This window comes from Vidua chalybeata, chromosome 6 (assembly GCF_026979565.1).
Source record: "Vidua chalybeata isolate OUT-0048 chromosome 6, bVidCha1 merged haplotype, whole genome shotgun sequence".
In the NCBI taxonomy this organism is placed as follows: domain Eukaryota; kingdom Metazoa; phylum Chordata; class Aves; order Passeriformes; family Viduidae; genus Vidua; species Vidua chalybeata.
In genome coordinates, this window is record NC_071535.1 from 3,159,921 (window position 1) to 3,177,802 (window position 17,882).

A 17,882-nucleotide genomic window follows, 5' to 3' on the forward strand; every position below is an offset into this window, starting at 1 on the left:
ACCCCTCCCTGGAAATGAAAAGGCAGCTGGTATATCCCACACTGTACCAACTGCCTGTAAAAATTTATGGTATCCAGCAGGCCAGGAACAGGAGGAGTTTCAAGAGCTAAAGCCACACTCAGGGACTGGTGCATTTGCCAAGTGCCTACAGAATGAAGGGAAGATGGGTCTCAGCCTCAGGACTGCACTCCTGCTCACGGGTCCCATGCCTGCAGACCCCTTGTCGAGCAAGCATTCCCAGACAGATCAGGGAACAAAGTGTCAGACTTCCTTAGATTACTCACATGAACCAAACAAGTGGGATTTGGCCTGAATACAGGAATCAGTCAGTTATCCACTGCTAAAATATAGTGGATAATTGAAGATGAAAGGCAGCTGTAAACAAACAGCAGACCAGAATGTTACACTATTCAATAGCACTAGGACTGAGCAGTGCATGGAAAAGTACATTCCTATCCATCTGAAATGGCAGGATAAACTTTGATAAACAGGACATCATTATCAAATTATGGGTCAGATAAAGTGTCCTCTGCCACAACGACGAGAGTGAATGTTGTCACCCACAGAGGAGGTGATGCCCGAAACTGGCCCTTCTTGCCTGGACACACTGGGGGAGCTGAAAGTCGGGGAGGAAGGGAAAGGTGAAGAGCTGTGAAGAGTAAGGTTTGCTGCTCCTGCTGCTGGGGAGAAGGAGAGGACAGAAGAGCAGCTGCTGTTGCTGCTGGGAAAGGCCATCTCCTCCAAGCACCCCAACTTCTCCATCAAAGTAGTAGTGGAAGAGATGGCTCTCCCGAGGTCTGGCATGCACCGAGCAGGCGTCAGGGCCAGGAGTCTGTCAGTTCCAAAACTGCTTTGCCTAGAACTACACCCGTGGTCCAATTCAATATCCAGACCAGATGTAGGAGTCTGCCAAGGAACACATCCTGCCCTTGGTGTTTCTTCTCACGCACAGAACCAGAGGCAGCACTAGATGCTGGGGAATCCCCATCTCTCCATTTGCCCACTCCCACACAGGGTGTCTGAAATGTCTCTTGCTATCCCATGATGACATCCCTGTGCTGTTGCAGGGCACAGAGCATCTGCTAAAATCCACCATTCTGCTATGTGTGCACCATGTCCCATCTGGGCAGCTCCAAAGACCAACCCTGTCAGGTCCTGCCCAGGCCTGGCTACAGCCCAGCTGACCCAAACAGGCAAAGAGAAGGGTCAGTCTCATTTACAGCAAATGACACAGCCACAGGGTGAGATTGAGCTTTGGCTCAAAGCCTTCAGTGTGATCATTCCTGCACCACCCCCAAGGAACTGGGAGAATCAAGTATCACCCCTTCCCTGCTCACCACGTGTTGCAGAGTGGGGGGAACTATGGCAATCCTGTGGCCAGAACATCTTGCTTTTCCTTCATTCCAGCTCAACTCCACTGGCTGGCACACTGTGAGAGAAATGAAATACCTAGAGTTTCTCCCTGACCCTCTTCATCACTTCCCTGCTCATCTCTGCACCATCACTCCTGCCCCTCATCTCTGGGGGAAGTGGGGAACCAGAGGCTCCCATGCTGGGTGGGAACCTTGCACGTCCTCGTGCAGCTGTGCTATGGCTGGTCCAGTTCAGCACATACTGCAGGGATGATTCAATCACAGTAAACTCACCACAATCTGTGACTTTTCCTTTTTTAAACATCATCATTCCGTTTCCAAGAACAGACCAATAGCTTTTATAAGCCCTACAAATATTCACCTTTAAAAATATGCTCCTTCTTTCTGGAGAAATTACTTTTATGTCTATTTTTAAAGTACAAAGGAGTTGTGGTTCTCCATGAGGTTTTACAGTTTATGGTCCCACACATTTTGCAAACTGTAAAATACGGATGTTTCCCTAGTGGAAAAATTTCACTATAAAAAATTCATGGAGTTTCCTGTTTTCACATGGGGCTTCAGTATTTTCTATTAAAAAAAATATCACCCCTATGGAAGAATCTGGTAGAGCTTAATGGCAAAGGAGCAGCATGCTACAGATGTGAGAAGTGTCCAACAAAATGCAATGGGAAATGATAACCTCTGTTAAGAAAGTCATAGAGTAATTCAGAAGTCCCTATTACAGTTTTCATTTACTGATTTGTACCTTTCTTTAGGAGGTTATTTTTCATTACAGATTGACTGGGTTCAGCCTTGTTACATCTCATGTTCCATTGAGGTAGAACGGGGTAAGAGCACAGAACAGAGCTTGCAGCCCAGGAGTGCTTTGGGGCACACACCAAGGGGACAGAGGGATCTGGTGTGTGCAGTATGTGTGACAGTGACTCCACAGAGTGGGGCTGACAAGAGGGACCAGGAGAGCCCCTGGAAAAGGATCAGCAGGACACTAAGCATATGGAGGGCACTGGACTCACAGCACAGGTTGCACAGGCTTATAGCAGAGGGACTGAAACATCACAGAAGCACAGATTCATAGGATTGTTTGGGTTGGGAGGGACATTAAAGCTCATCTCATTCCAACCCCCTGCCATGGCAGGGACACCTTCCACTATCCCAGGCTGCTCCAAGCCCCATCCAACCTGGCCTTCAGGGATGGGGCAGCCACAGCTTCTCCAGACACCCTGGGCCAGGGTCTCACCACCCTGACAGGGCAGGATTTCTTCCCTATATCCCACCTAATCCAGTCCTCCATCAGTTTGAAGCCATTCCCCCTTATCTGCCACTATCTTACCCCTTCCTCAGGAAACCTCCTCTTGTTAGGATCTGCTGGAGGAAAGGAGGGGCAAAGGAAGAAAAATGTGCCACAGGAGAGTAATCAAGGAGGTCTTAAGGTCTCCTGGGATGTCTGGGTGGCTGATGCAACTTTGATACCACTCATTACTCAGGGTTTAAAGTGCTTAAAGGCAAACCCTCTCTCTCCTCCACTTCTATTTTCTATCCTTCACACCTCACTTGTGTACAAGAGTGACAACGTGACTTGTGGCAGCAGCAGGATGTCACTGCTTGGCCACCCTGTAAGGGAGCATTTTGTACAAGATGAGAACTGATCCAATAGCCCAGGGAAAGGAACTCTGCTACAGCCTGGGGTGAGAAAGAGTTCCTTTTTCCTCTTCCTCCTTTCCTCCTGGAAAGCAAGATCCTAGATTACAGCAATGACAGCAGCAAGAATAATACCTTGCCTGTGTGTTCAAAGCCCTGCCTGGATTTTTTTGTGGCTGTACAAATGGGCCTGTTGACAAATATTAGTGCTCAACACAGCCTTTGCTTCCCATGTATCAGTAAATCACCACGGCTGCAGCAAAGCTACGAGTATTTGTCTCACAGTATTTTATGTACAGTCATGATCTGAGCTCTCACAGCTGCCTTTTTCACTCTATTTATTGTGATTTCAGCAATGCAGGAATACCTGGACAAACTTACAGCCTTGTTTTATCACATACTCACCACATAATGTTGTCACATAATGCTTATCACGTAAGACTATTGGTATTTTCAGTGTAGCTCAGAGGGGGAGTCCCCCAGCTGGGTAACAAATCTTTTCTAGAATTTTTGCACCTGGAATAATGCCTTGAAACCTCTACAAAACCCTGTGATAAGAGTTATTTTGTCACAGAAAGAACAATATTTTTGGCTTTGTCATCTCTCATCCTAGATGAATTAGCCAAATCAGAAAATCCAGCGCTGTCAATGGAGATTGTGCGAGTTCAGTTCAAGACTGTCAATCTAGAATCTGTTGTTCAAAACTGCAGATAACATGAGGCTGCCTGCAGTGCCTTAAGACACCTAGGAGTCACACAGGAATATCCTTCACTACACAAAAGCCCTGGAAACTTAGGTAAGGGGACACAGATATCAAGAAATGTACTACAGCCACACAGTCAGGCAGTGTACGAGCCAACAATTGAAAAAATATTCTTTAATTTTTAAAATTTCTTTAAGTATTCTATGCATTCCCTCTGCAATTCTCTGCTTTTCCACACTGGTCCAAGGGCTGACCACAGCTGGGGACAGGGATTTCTCTGCAGGTTCTTCTATAGATAAACAAGCTGAGCAGGACTGTGGTGCATGAACTGGTCATAGATTCCTCCACACCCAAAGCCTCTATGAGCTTTTCTCTTTGGGCTGGGAAACAGCACAGCTTCACATCCCAGAACTCAAACTCAATTCACTTCCTACTCCCCCTCTATATTCCTCTCTCTTTTTTTTTTTTTTTTCTTTTTTTTTTTTTTTTTAGCTGAATGGCCATAAACTTCACCAGCAGATTCCATACGGGTTATGTTACACCACCACCTGACTCCAAATCAATTACAGTCCAAAGGGATAGAGTTGCAGAGAGTCTGTGAAGCCCAGCCCTGGGGTTTCCATGAGGGACAGAGAAACTACAGTGCTAAGAACAGAGCCTGGAGATCCAGCTGAAAGAACTGAGTGATTTCACGATGAAAGCATGGACTGGGAGGCAGGAGAGCCAGGTCTGTGTGCCCTGCTGCTGGCTGCCTGCAGGAGATCAATGTCCTTATTTCATATCTTAGTATATGGCTCCATGTACACCAGAGTCCCTCATTTCTGAGGCTTCTCTGTGCTATCATAACCCAAATATTTCATTATAAAGATGCAAAATGTTTTCTGGAGGACAAAGGCACTGTGAGGGTCTGATATTCTGTTTCAACACAACACCAGAGATTTCCACTGCAATTGTAAGAAATATGAGCACACCAATCAGTAAGAACTACCAGAATAACCCATATTCTTCTCTGACATCCATCATTAGAGGGAAATCACAGAAACATGAGGATGGAAGGAACTTAATTCACCATGTTCTGCTTCCTGCTGTTACAAACAACTGTCATATAATCCTCTCCATAAGTCACACCTGACAAACAAACAGGTGTATTTTACAAGGCAGCAAGAAGTGCTTGTGAAGGGTACAGCCACAAAGATGAGATTAGGCAGGGTTTGGATGCCATGGATCTCATGAATGAGGCCCTCTGCCATCAGCACCAGTTGTGCTCCACACCAGAAACAGCACAGAGCACAGAGGGCACCTGGCTTTGTGCTTATACACAGAAAAGGCTGAGCACAAGGATTGCTCATCTTTCCTTCTTCATGCCTTCCCAAGAGAAACTGGAAAAGAGATAGAAAATACAGCATTTCTTACAACCCTGGGACACACAGTGCTCAGCACAGCATTATGCAGCACCATGTTGAAATAACAAAGATAATTTGTTTTCTGCCAGTCTCAGAAGCAGCTGTAACATTCCTAAAGTTCAGCTCCTTTACCTTAAGGTTGAATTTACCAAATCCAGAAAAATCTCTGAGACTCACAGCTCTTTATCCTTTGTTTATCTCACTGAGTGGAGAAAAACAGCAATGACCAGGCATCGTGGCAAGGAAGAAATGGCTACAGGGCCTGGTGCAATGTGCTACATCCCTACATGTCCCAGCGAGGCACAGCCTGAAGTCTCAGCTCAGTTTTTAACTCAGCACAGCTTGGAAGGATATTAAAGAAGGGAAAATGAAAGAAAAGTGAAGATTTCTGGATAAACCAGCAGAAGATGCTGTTGCTAAGCACCTGTTCGATAAGTTACATAAAAAAACATGACATATCACCCAAAAGCCCAAAGCCAAATTTCTCTCTGGCATAACTCTACTAAATCAATCAAATTACACAAGGAATGACCTTAGTTCAACACACCTCTGCCAGCAGCCACTCAGGGTTTGCCCTTCCCAGTTTTAGCACTGTTTCTCCAAAAGAATTGCGATGGAGACCAGGGAGTTCACCGGAAAGTCAGCCTTTGTAGATTTGGAGTTATGGGGAGGGGAAAGGAGGGGGTTGCAGCTCCTCTCCTGGCAAACCTGCCCTGAGCTTCCCTGCTGCAGGAACTCCCAGCTCAGCACATACGTTAGCGCCTTTCAGGGCATTCAAACCAACATAAGCACAGAAAGGAAAAAAAAAAATCTTCCCTCACCACTTTTGATACAACCTGGAAAACAAACAGCTTGGAAGAGTTCCTTTTTCCTCAGCAGTGAAAATCGTGGTAAAGCACCATCTTGATAGTTCCCAAAGAGATTCATTTACAAAGATCAGTATAGGGGAGGCTTGTTTGGTCTCCCGAGATGTATCTCATCCTCTGACAATTCACTGAGACCTTTGCTGTATCTCGCTATATGTGTATAATTATCTGCTCTGATACCTGAGCTCCTATGCAATACTCTTACTCCAAGTAATCCAAACTATCCCCAAGGCATGGCACACACAGACTGGTCAGGGGAGAGAGGGGAGGAGGGGCAGCGGACTTCCCTCGTTTGCCGCTGGAAATCGGCATTTTAGGGCCTTGTAGTCATTTCCTTGCTAGTGTGAGGAAACTTTTTGTACATTTATATAAAATAGGAGGCCAGAAGTGCACACCCCCATCTTACTTCCTAATATATTATGTTCTCCCCTGCCGAGTCCTGGGACTTAGTCTGGATTTGGTAACTGAAGTAATATAAATGTTAGCTAAGAAGTATTCCAGCAATATGGTTCCAATTTAAGCTTGTTTTGAAGTCTAAAGAACTAATATGTCTCAGAGATTCTTCACTGGATGTTTAGCTCTAATGTAATTTGTGCAGGGGTGCACACTGCTCTCTAGAAGCCCTTCTGCCATGCTCCAGAAAACAGGTTCCTTCCCCAGCAGGATGGAATCGTAGAATCCCAGAATGGTTTGGTTTGGAGGAGACCTTAAGGATGATTGAGTTCCATCCGCTCTGCCATGGGCAGGGCAACTTTCACTGGACCAGGTTGCTCACAGCCCTGAGTCCTTGACGTTGCAGAGCAACCATGAGCCCCACGAGGCTGATACTCGCTGGCCTCTTGTGAATTTTGAGGCTTTGCTTAGGGAATGGTGTCCTATTTGCCAGGCCTTGTGGATAAATGAAGGCTGCATGCCGCCACTGGTTTCACTCCCCTTTTCCTCTTGTTTTTCGGAGGCAAAACAAGCCACCTCTGAAGGAAGCCATGCTCTGCAAGCTGTTTGCACTTTACTTCAATAACATGCTTCTTGCAACGCTGCCTTTATTTGTGTAGACATGCATTCTCAAGGTTTGCCTGCCCCCTTTTCCTCCCTCACACCCCTACGGAGCCCCTGCCTGAATCCAAGTAATGAGCTAACCCATGGAACTCATTGCCCTTTATCTTGCTGGGGAACGTGCACCTTTTGAACTGCCATCTGCAGATTGTGTTGATGCACTGACTTGTTAACTGTGCCATACTGTGAAGGAAATGGCATGATTTAGATCAAGTGCTCTGGACGGCTGTTCATAAGAAACACTTGAGCCAAGCTGTTACTGCTCAGGATGTGCCCTGGGGAGAGGGGTTTCGTTTCGGGTCATGCTCTTGCCTTGTATGAGGGCAGGCGCAAAGTACTGAAATCACAGTCCTTCCCTGAAGCTGAGGGGAGGGGGGAGGAGAAACATTATGAAACCATAGAAGCGAAGCTGCCAAATTAACTTCTCACCCTTTCAATCACACTCCAGAGGATAAAAGCCTAACATTTCTGCCTCAGAAACAGGCTCAGTTTACACCAAACAAGTTATTTCTCTAATTTATCAGACTTGCCAGCTATCATTCTAATTATTGGAAACCTCAGACTTTTTATGAAGTCAGATGTACAGCGTTATTTGCATGGTTGTAACATATCACCAGATAAATAGGTCTTGGGGAAAGCAAGGCATTTTAGAAAAGGATCTGCAGGTTTCCTTACAGAGTTAGGGATTTAAGAACACTATCACTGTGACAAAAAATGTGGTTCTGGATTTAATTTTCTTTAAAAAAAAAATGCTACTTCCAACATAAAGTAACATAGCTCAACATGAGAGGAGGAGACTATGACGGAAAGCTCATCAAAAGACTCCCGTTGACTTTCACTGGCTTTGGATCAACCCTTAATTCTTTATCTTCCTTTGCCTAGTAGCAGAATCATGGAAACAAGCTAACACCCAGCAGCCAGGCCAGGCGGAGGAGGAGGAGGCAGCAAGAGCCATCGGGACCGGCTGCTCGCCCAGCCATTCCCAACACAAACACTGATTTGTCCGCTCTATGTAAATGGATGATTAGAGTCATTCTCTAAGACAAATTTACTTTTCTGCACACTCTAAATCTGTTTAGTCACTTTAAAGGTGTCAATTATTGGAGCATGCTAAGACTATGAATTTCTTAGTAATAGCTTTAATAACATTTTGAAATGAAAAGCAGATACCTTGAAGTTGGCTTACTTTGAAAAGACATATGAGTAGATCTGGTTTTAATTTATGTCCTATTCTACATCTGGAATCCCTTATAATTAAAACTAAAAGCTGGACTACTACTTCCACCTGTCAAATGATGAAAAGATGAATGCACTAATAGCTTACTAAATAGCCCAACATGATCGAGTTTACTTTCCCGTTCTATACAGTAAAAAAGGATTTTGGACAGGAGGCTAAAGGTCTTTGGTCATTACTAATAACACACTTTCAGTATTAACCTACATACCCCACTACCAGCACCACCACCCGTGCTTTTTAGCACCAAGATCTCTAAACTGCACTTTGCCTTTTAATCACTTGTGGGTATTCAGCTCTGCTGCTGCAGCCTCTCAAACTTTCCCGATCCACAGGTGGATTTTCTTCCCTATAACTATTTTCAGCCACTCCACATTTTTCTTCTTCTCATCTTATTCTCTTGTTAACTACTTTAATCCATCAAGTTTCCATCTGTACTTCTGAAGCACTCTTACCCCAAATTACAGCTTTCTCACTGATGTGAGCAGTTCAGGGCATGTGGCAACTTGGACTCTATTTTTGCATCTTCTGGTCCTGTTCCTTTATGATCCCATCACATCCTGTTCCTGTTGATCCACCTGCCTCATCTTACTACACTGGCTGATCCACGACAATTTTCCTGAATGGATTTGCATGGAACCAAACAAATCTGGCCCCTCAAAAGATAAGTAGGCCAAGCAGGGCCTTGAAGTACAGACACTATAAATAAACTGACAGCTGTTGGATTAATGGTTAAAATACAATAAAAATACTCTCCTACAGAAATAAGGACACTTTATCCCGAATGTGTTCATACATCACCCATGGGTCTTTATAGATGCACAGCTGGATTATGAATCTTGGAGGGGAATCCAGGTGATTCCAGCTCTTCAGTGAGGGCATACAACCTCTGGAGCCCCTCTGCTCTGGAGCCAGGCTGGGAGAACTGGGGGTGTTCACCTGGAGAAGGCACCAGGGAGAGCTCAGAGCCCCTTGCAGGGCCTAAAGGGGCTCCAGGAGAGCTGGAGAGGGACTTTGGATAACAGATGTAGTGACAGGACAATAGGGAGTCGCTTCCCACTGCCAGAGGGCAAGGTTAGATGGGATATTGGGAAGGAATTTCTGGCTGTGAGGGTGGTGAGGACCTGGCACAGGGTGCCAGAGATCCCTGGAAGGGATGTGGCTGCCCCTGGATCCCTGGAAATGTCCAAGGCCAGATTGGACAGGGCTTGGAGCAGCCTGGGATAGTGGAAGGTGTCCCTGCCCGTGGCAGGATTTTGGAATGAGATGAGCTCTAATGTCCCTCCCAACCCAAACCCTTCTGGGATTCCATGGTATAGCATTGCAAAGGAATTCACCCCTCTGGTGTGTTTTGGATGTGGGGTTTCTTTTTTCAACATCTTTAAAGATAATTGGGCCAGAAAGAATGTGCTCTGAAGGACCAGAAGAATCCCAGAATGGTTAGGGCTGAAAGGGGTTTAAAGATCATCTAGTTCCAACTTTCCACTATCCCAGGTTGCTCCAAACCCTGTCCAGCCTGGCCTGGAACACTTCCAGGGATGCAGGGGCAGCCACAGCTTCTCTGGGCACCCTGTGCCAGGGCCTCACCACCTTCACAGGGAACAATTCCTTCCCAATATCCCATCTAACCCTTCCCCTTGGCAGTGGAAAACCATTCACTCTTGTCCTGTCCTTCCATCCCGTGTCCCAAGTCCCTCTCCAGCTTTCTTGTACATATACATTCTTTTAAAAATAAAAGAGTAGCAAAGGAGTTCACTTCAGAAGGAAAACTTTAGTTCTGTCCTTGCAGAATCCTTGCAGCAGCCAGCCAGCTGTGTGGGCTGTCTCTGAAGATTAATTGTCTCATTGCCTGCCCTGGTTTCCTCTCTTCATAGAAATATGAAAATATCCGATCTGGAAAACAGGATTTTACTCTGCTTGCTAAACAGCTTGGAATATTCTAAAATGTGAGGGTGTCTGGCCTAGATAAAGCAGTCTAATTAACAGTGTTGTTGGTATCCTTGCAGCTATTGCTATTTCCAGTGAACAAACCGCCCTCCAATAGTTCTGACAGTTCTGAATATTGAGGAATAATTATTTTTATATTACTGCATTCCTCAAATGAAAATAAAAGTCCTGTGTCCTGAGTTGCTAGAGAGCTGCCCAGAAGCCTCCTTGGCATGAAAATGCCAAGAGACATGAATATTCCAGCAAAATGCTCAAGCTCAGGCAGGGAGCTATGGAAAAAGCTGTCCCAAATATTACAAATGCGCAGCACTCGGCCTCTTACGTCAATGCAAAGAGTAATGTTTCGGCTGCCCCAGCAAGTAGGAAATGATGCAGGTATTAAACATTATTACGAGAACAGAGACACATTAGTTTCTGCTTATGCAGTAGGACTGTGAATGGAGCTTTTTGTTGGGGAGGATTTTCATGGGGAAAGTTAATACACTTTGTCCAGACCATGAGATGGTACAAATCAGTGTAGTTCCATCTAAATCAGTGGATCAGTGTTGATTTACAGCAGCTGAGGATCAACCCCCTGGTTTTTTGGCCTGCTGAGGATTGTATAACATATACTGCCCAGAAACACTGATGACAAATTTGAAACTGTGTAGGGATACGCTGAACCGAAAACCTGATTCAAACCCAAACTGGCTACTCTCCTTTTAAATCACTGAGAGCTGCTGTCTTAAACATTACTGTCAAAGGAGCATTTTTAAGCATGGATCAAAATCTGGTGGCTGCACCCTCCGGTCGGTGCCACGCATGCTGCATTCCATCCAAGCTCCAACCCGCTAGTGCCGATTCATAAATGATGTGTTGGTTTAATCTATTTTTCACAGGGGGTGTTTCAGAGCTGGAAAATTAGAAACAGGTAGAAGGGACTATTATTACTGTCTCATAGTGTGCTCTTGTACATGAGGATTGGATTAAGATAACATCTGGTCTATATTTCTTGAACTATTTCCCTTTTATCACAAGAAAATCGGCAACCCATCTCACAACTGCTCCTAATTTAGATCTAAATATCACTGATGAAACATTGTACAACATGCTGTTATCTATTAAAATTATTTCCCTGAAGGAACAGTGGATACTTTTATATTTTCCAGTGAAGCGAACCATATTCCCCCTTAGCACTAGCTAGTTACCTTATAATCATATACACAAATAGTAAAAACAAAATCACTTTGGAAAAAGCAACTGAATGCCCACCAAACCTTCAGCTGGTGTAAGTTACAGCACATTCAGTGATTTCAGGTCCATTGACACCATTCTCCTTGTGATAATGGTTTTGGTTCATGGTCTGAAAAACTACGAGGTGCTGAGCATCTTCTACACTCATTGCTTTTAAAAGGAACTGGTTAAATTATACAAGCATAGAATCATGGAATTGTTCAGGCTGGACAGGACCTTAAAAATCATCCAGTTCCAACCCCCTACCACGGGTAGGGATACCACTCACTAGATCAGGTTGCCCCATCCACCCTGGCCTTGAACACTTCCAGGGATAGGGCATCCACAACCAAAGCTAAACCCAGGCTCAAATAAATAATTCAGCAAAGTTTTTAAGGATGTGCTTTTACACACAATGAACAGTCTGAGGTTTTCCTCGGGAAGCAGAAAGGCAGAGCACAGCACCCTGTCATCCCTCCCATTTGGTTCAAACAGAGAAATTGTCCGTGGAATGCAGTAATCTTTTTTTCAGCACTTTGCAGAGTTCAAGTCCCCAGAAAGCTGCCTATTGAGTTCAGCAAATAAAAACTTCTGTTTTCTTCACGAGTCTATAATTCTTTTTCATGGACAGTAAATCAGAAAAGGGGAGGAAAAAAGCATTTTACAATCTCAAGCTATTTTGCATACCTTAAGTGCACATCAGTTTTTCCCATTTCCATCATATTGTTACCACCTAAAACAGGGGAATTAGATAAGCATACGTTCCCTGTATTAACTGCTTTAATTTAAAAGTAATTTCTACCATCTGGAATTACTATTTACTGTTGTTTGGAAGAAGGGGGAAAAAAAGAATCTGAAACTGTAGAAAAGATCATCACAATTTCTTTCAAAGAATAATCATTCTGAAGGAGGCAGATGCATACAAGGAATGCAATTGATTATCCACTGGTCAAGTTGGATATTTTGGAGGGAATTCTGAGAATAAAAAGTCTCTACAAGTTATCAGCGGTCAGACTGGAGCCATTCAGTTTTCACCTGCTTGTGTTTGTTGTCTGGCAACCAGTCAAGGGTGCTATTAGCAGAATTAAGCTCCAGAAGAAAAGATTACCCTGTAGGAGGTAAGATAAAGACTGGAAAGTGTGGCTTGTTATCAGTATCACAATAAGGACCAGGTCAGAAAGGATTCAGTGTGGGTTTCCTTTCAAACAGGTAATCTCTTCTGAAATAATAGAGTAATTGTTGCTTTGAAACCTTCCTGTGCTGCAGCACACTGCAGCTCATTTGATACAGATTCTGGATTTAATGGAGAACTCCAACAAACCTGAAACACACACAGGGAAAGCAAGAAAAGAACAGAGCACCAGTGGAAAATGTCTTTATCCTGTAATTCCAGGTCAATATAGCAAAACATAAAATATTATTCAGGGCAGTTTTATACTTTGATTTATGTCTCCCTCCTTCTCAGGCTGCTTTCTATCTGTCTGTAAAGTTTTGGTCTATAAATGTGCAGTAACGTAATACAAAATATTGCAAGAGTAATAACATATGCAATTACAGTTCATCTCACAAATCCTGAACACAAGCAATGAATCAAAGCTTTCCAGGGCTATTCCTTGAAATACAACTTTTTCTAGGTTCTATTCAAAGGCCTAAAAGCAGTCATTGGGACAAGCTGCAAGAGCAAGATGCACATTGCAGATGAGGAGCAGCATTTTATGTTTTTCTGGCAAATTGCCTAAATGTTTGTCTTGAAAAGTAATTGTTGAGTGGGCTTCTCCATTTTTTTATTTATAAAGATAATGCACCTTTCTCTCAGCCGTCTCCTCTGGAAATGTGCATTAACTGTTTGGAGATGAAGTTGCAGTTTGATTTCTTACTGTCTGCAGAAATTGTTAACCTTTGAAGGTTGAACTTTGAAGTCTCAAAATGCAAAGATGAGCTGGTAAACAATGTCAAAGGAGAAGAAAATATAGGAAAGAATTCTCTCATTATCTATCTATCTATCTATCTATCTATCTATCTATCTATCTATCTATCCATCTATCTATCCATCTATCTATCTCTTACCTTATGGCAATTTTTTGATTTCCAAGACATGGAAAGGAAGCTCCCTTTTGGTGTAGATGTCACCAGTCACACACAGTCCTTTCCAAGCTGTGGCACAAGGAGGGAAGCCTGGTAGAAGCTGGTCAAGGCTACATCTTTTGCTGGAGCCATTTTGGGTCCTGGATGTGAAGCAGAAAGCAGCAGATTACACAGGGTTGTTCCATACAGAGGCAGTTCCCTGATCCTCACCTCAGTTTTCTGATGCTGCACTTACCACAAGGTTACCTGGATTCAGATATGAGATACTTTACCCTTAAGAGTTTGAAGAGCTGCTCAAGGAACTCTGAGTTAGTACAGTTTTTATTTAAGAATTGTTGCAAAAGCAAGGAATGTGCAGAAATTAATTTATGTACCAATGTTTCCATAAAACTTGGGGATTGTGGGTAACTACAGAAGGATCAACATGGCATCAATTCCAGGTAAGATTATTATAAGGTTGTGAGGAGATGCACTCAGTTCTAAAGCCAAAAATTCATAACCTAGATAATATTAATCCTCTTGATGAAATGGAATACAAGTCTTAAATTCTTAAAATTATTTTATTATTTCATAACCAGAGAAGCTGTGGCTGCCCCATCCCTAGAAGTGTTCCAGAATGGGTTGGACAGGTCTTGGAGCAACTGGGTCTAGTGGAAGGTGTCCCTGCTCATGACAGGGGGCTGGAATTAGATAAGTTTTAAGGTTCCTTTTAGTCCAAACCATTCTGGAATTCTATGTTTGTAAATATTTCTTTTGGTTAAAAGTAGTGGAGCTGAGAGAATAAATCAAAAAAATCTGCAAGGCACACTTCACACAATGTCAGTTTTCAAATAGTACTTTATAAAACTTGATTCAACACCCAATTAATGGCATGAACATAGTCAAGAAAAAATAATCCATACAGAAAACCAAATCCAAAGGTGCAAAGAACAGAGTCTGGGAACTTCCAGGGGTGCACAGGTAATAGCACAGGGATCTCACTGTGGACAGAGCCATTCAATCACACTCCACAGTTCAGAGGAAGAGGCAGCATTGCTGCTACTAAAGATTGCAGATGGCACAAAGCTGAGTGAAGGAAAGAATAACAGTAAGGGTTTGTCAGTCCATGAATTTGATGTGGATTACTTGGTGGTTGAAGCTCTTTTGTCTATTTACACATTTTTAATACAGTCAGCTGCAAGGATATGGCTTGGCAAGGGCAGTGCAGGACTGGTTGGCATTGGGAGCTCTTTGGTTCCTGCGTGGGATATATCAGCTACAACTTTGCCTTCTGGGCACTTGCCTTCAAGTCACTCCAAACCTTTCCCAGTGGAAATGTTTGCATTGGCCATCCCTGTCTGTGCTGCCCATAGAAAGCACTAATGGTTATCCAGGGAGGGAAAGGAACCAGCCTTGAAGGAAGCTCGGTGTCCCAGTCCTTTAAAGTTGATTACCAGAAGAATTCCTTGCTGTATCTTGTATTTTGCTAACCTACTCCTATTACCCTTCTGCTTCTGTGATACCTTAAAGGCAAAGAAATTACCACAAAGGCATAAAAGGGAAAAAAAAAAAAAAGATGGAAAGCTCCTCATTAGTAATAAAACTTAGACTCAGATTCCAAAATGAGCTGCACAGAAGCAGCCTCCAGGCTCTCCTGACTCCACTGGAGTCACTGGGGAGCACATGGCCTTGCCTACAGAAGGATCATGAGCATATGAGCTGAGGGGGCTGATCCTGCTAACACTTCATACCAGGCAGAGAGCCAGGTGCACAGAGATAATCAAACCAAATCCTAATTAAGTGTCTGAATTCCCAGGGAAATCCATGCATAGTGAGATGCCTAAATATGATTGTGGATGTCAATCCAGCTGCTAATCGCTGTAAATACACTGCTGATTTCCAGAGCAGATGATGGCAATTGCCATTTCATTCTAATTCATCTGCTTTTCTTGAATGTGAGAGAAGCAAACTCAGAGGATGACTGCACTACTATTAGTTGCATTTTCCTAACAATAACTTTTATATCTAAAGATGAACCTGAGCTTGGGCAACACAGGGAGAAAATTAGCACATCACTAGAAAATTTTAGAGAATATATACCATAAAGCTTTGTAAGAGAGCTGTAAGATCTTAAAGAGATTTATATGGTTTGAAACATAATGACTTCTATGCATTTTCCCATATTACCATTGAAGTCAGCTGATAAAAATTTTGGTGAATAAACCAAAATAAAAACATTCTGATCTCACCCAAAAGGCATGCTCAGATTGTCACAGGAAATAAGGAATCCTGCACCTATTAGATCATATCTTTGCTACCCACTCAGAGCAAATGATTGATATAACAGACATGTTGAATCAAGATGTTAGATCATTCTTTTCCTTCTCTACACACTCACTTGCAGCCAGCAGACTTTTTCCCCCAGAATATCTGTGATTCCTTAGATTCTTTGAGGCTATTCCCTTAATAATTGGAGGAGCTGGCTGAGCAAAAACCTGCAGCACAGTGCTGGGTCAGAGGGATCCTGTCTGTGCTGCTGCAATCAAAGCAGCCCAGCCTGAGGAAGTATAAACAGTGGAGTGGGCAGAAGAACCCAAAGTGGGCCCAGGAGGGAAAACAAGCATGTCCCTGGTATTTCTTTAACAGATTAGGGCCTGATCCAGGCCCCACTGAAGGCAGTGACACAATTCCTGTCAGGTTCAACAGAAGTGATCTTGAAGAGAATGTTTTCTTGCAACCATCTGAGTAATAGGCTGTGTCCTATAGGTGTCCAGGGCAAAGAAAGAAATCCTTCCCCACCTGCACAGCTCTTCAGGGAAGCAGAACCTCCTCAAATGCAGTACCTTCATGAGGTGGGATCCTGTTGGCAGGATCCATTGGTTCCTCCTGTTCCCTGTCACCTTCCTCCTCTGCATATCAGAATTACAGCTGGGGTTTTCAGTTGTGGGGCACATCTTTAAAGAAAGCAGCTGTTCTGTTCTCTGTTTGTGTGAGCTTTTGCTCTTCACACCTGGAGATTAGTAAGAATAATGCAGAATCATGACTAGAAAGTTACTTATCACTGCATTTTGGGATATAACACAGAGCATGTGGATGTTTTGAATTCATCTTGGTAACACAGTTGCTAATTGGACATTTTTCACTAAGAAACATGTCAAAAGCCAGAGGAAAAACTTTATTATTTTATTAATTAGGACACAGTAATGGAGTTTGACATCTTCCAAAATACAGAATTGTTTCCTGTTGCTTGTGTTCCTTTGTATCTTAAGGGAAGAAATGAGATTTCATGGAGTAGAAGTGTAATGGGAATGACACATTTGAGGAAAGAAGTACCCACATCATTAGCACCAGGAAATGTGGTACATTAAGAATGTAGGAAGAAATTTCTTACTAGTGTAAAAGAGAGGGTTTATTAGTTTGGATTATCCCAAGGGGTGTTTGTTTCTCACAAGACTGCAGCAAATTCTTTTCCTCTTTCAACTCCCCTAGCAGCATACCTTTGGGAAACACCTACTTCTCCTCCAGTAACTTTCTCCTGCCTCTAATACATTCTTACCCTCAGTCCAAGGAGCTTGCTCTTCCTCTAAAGGACAGAACACTGTAGGGATTTTTTCAGAATAAATCCAATATCTGTTAGGACAAAGTATGAATGAAAATGAAGGAAATAATAGGAGAGCAGAAACAAAGGCAATGCTGTTTCCTATGAATATATACTGGGTGCATATTCAGGATTTATTACCAATAATATTTATTCCTGACAGATTCCTGACATCAGTCCATGTACTGCCCTCCTATTGCACCTTAACTCAAAAGGTGTTACACAAATGGCACTCACCTGGATTTATGCATGAATTAATGATTTAGGCTGGATTTGTGTGGATGAAGAGATGGATGGATACATGAATTATGGGCAAAGCTGTGAGAATTCACTGTAATTATGAAAAACTGGATGGTGAAGATTTTTTTTAAGATAGAAAAACATTTGATTCACAGATGATACACAGAGTCAGGCTCTAACTAAAAATACTTTGCTTTGAGGATGCTACTTGTTTTTGTCCACTCTCAGTGGGAAAACTCCAGATCTGCAGACTCTGGTCAGGTCTTATAACCAAACTATTCTGAGAAAACAAATCCTGAAAACAATAGATGCAATACAGCTGCTTAGCAGTTCCCCGGGGCTTACTAGTGCTCACTGCCAGCTCTCAGCTCTTTTGGCTTTCAGCAGGGAGGGCCAAATTCTTTAAATTACCCCACAGAGTATGTAGGTCTCTCTGCTCTCCATGCTGTCACCCTGGTGGCTCTGACAAGTCTCCTGCTGCCACATTCTTGTTCTCAGGAAGATCTGTTAACATTTTTGGCTTCTTTTGATCTCTGGACCCTTCTCCTGAC

The 17,882-nt window shown here is 43.3% G+C and overlaps 1 long non-coding RNA gene across 2 annotated transcripts in view; it reads right to left on the reverse strand.

Annotated features, from left to right (window-relative positions):
- Positions 1 to 17,882, reverse strand: part of LOC128789912 (uncharacterized) — a 109,931-nt gene that overhangs the window by 48,192 nt on the left and 43,857 nt on the right. For both annotated transcript variants that reach the window (XR_008431576.1, XR_008431575.1), the window contains 3 exons: positions 17,050 to 17,123; positions 16,337 to 16,503; positions 13,497 to 13,654 (listed from right to left, as the gene is read on the reverse strand). This is a non-coding gene — a long non-coding RNA (uncharacterized LOC128789912). The remainder of the gene's footprint in view (positions 1 to 13,496; positions 13,655 to 16,336; positions 16,504 to 17,049; positions 17,124 to 17,882) is intronic.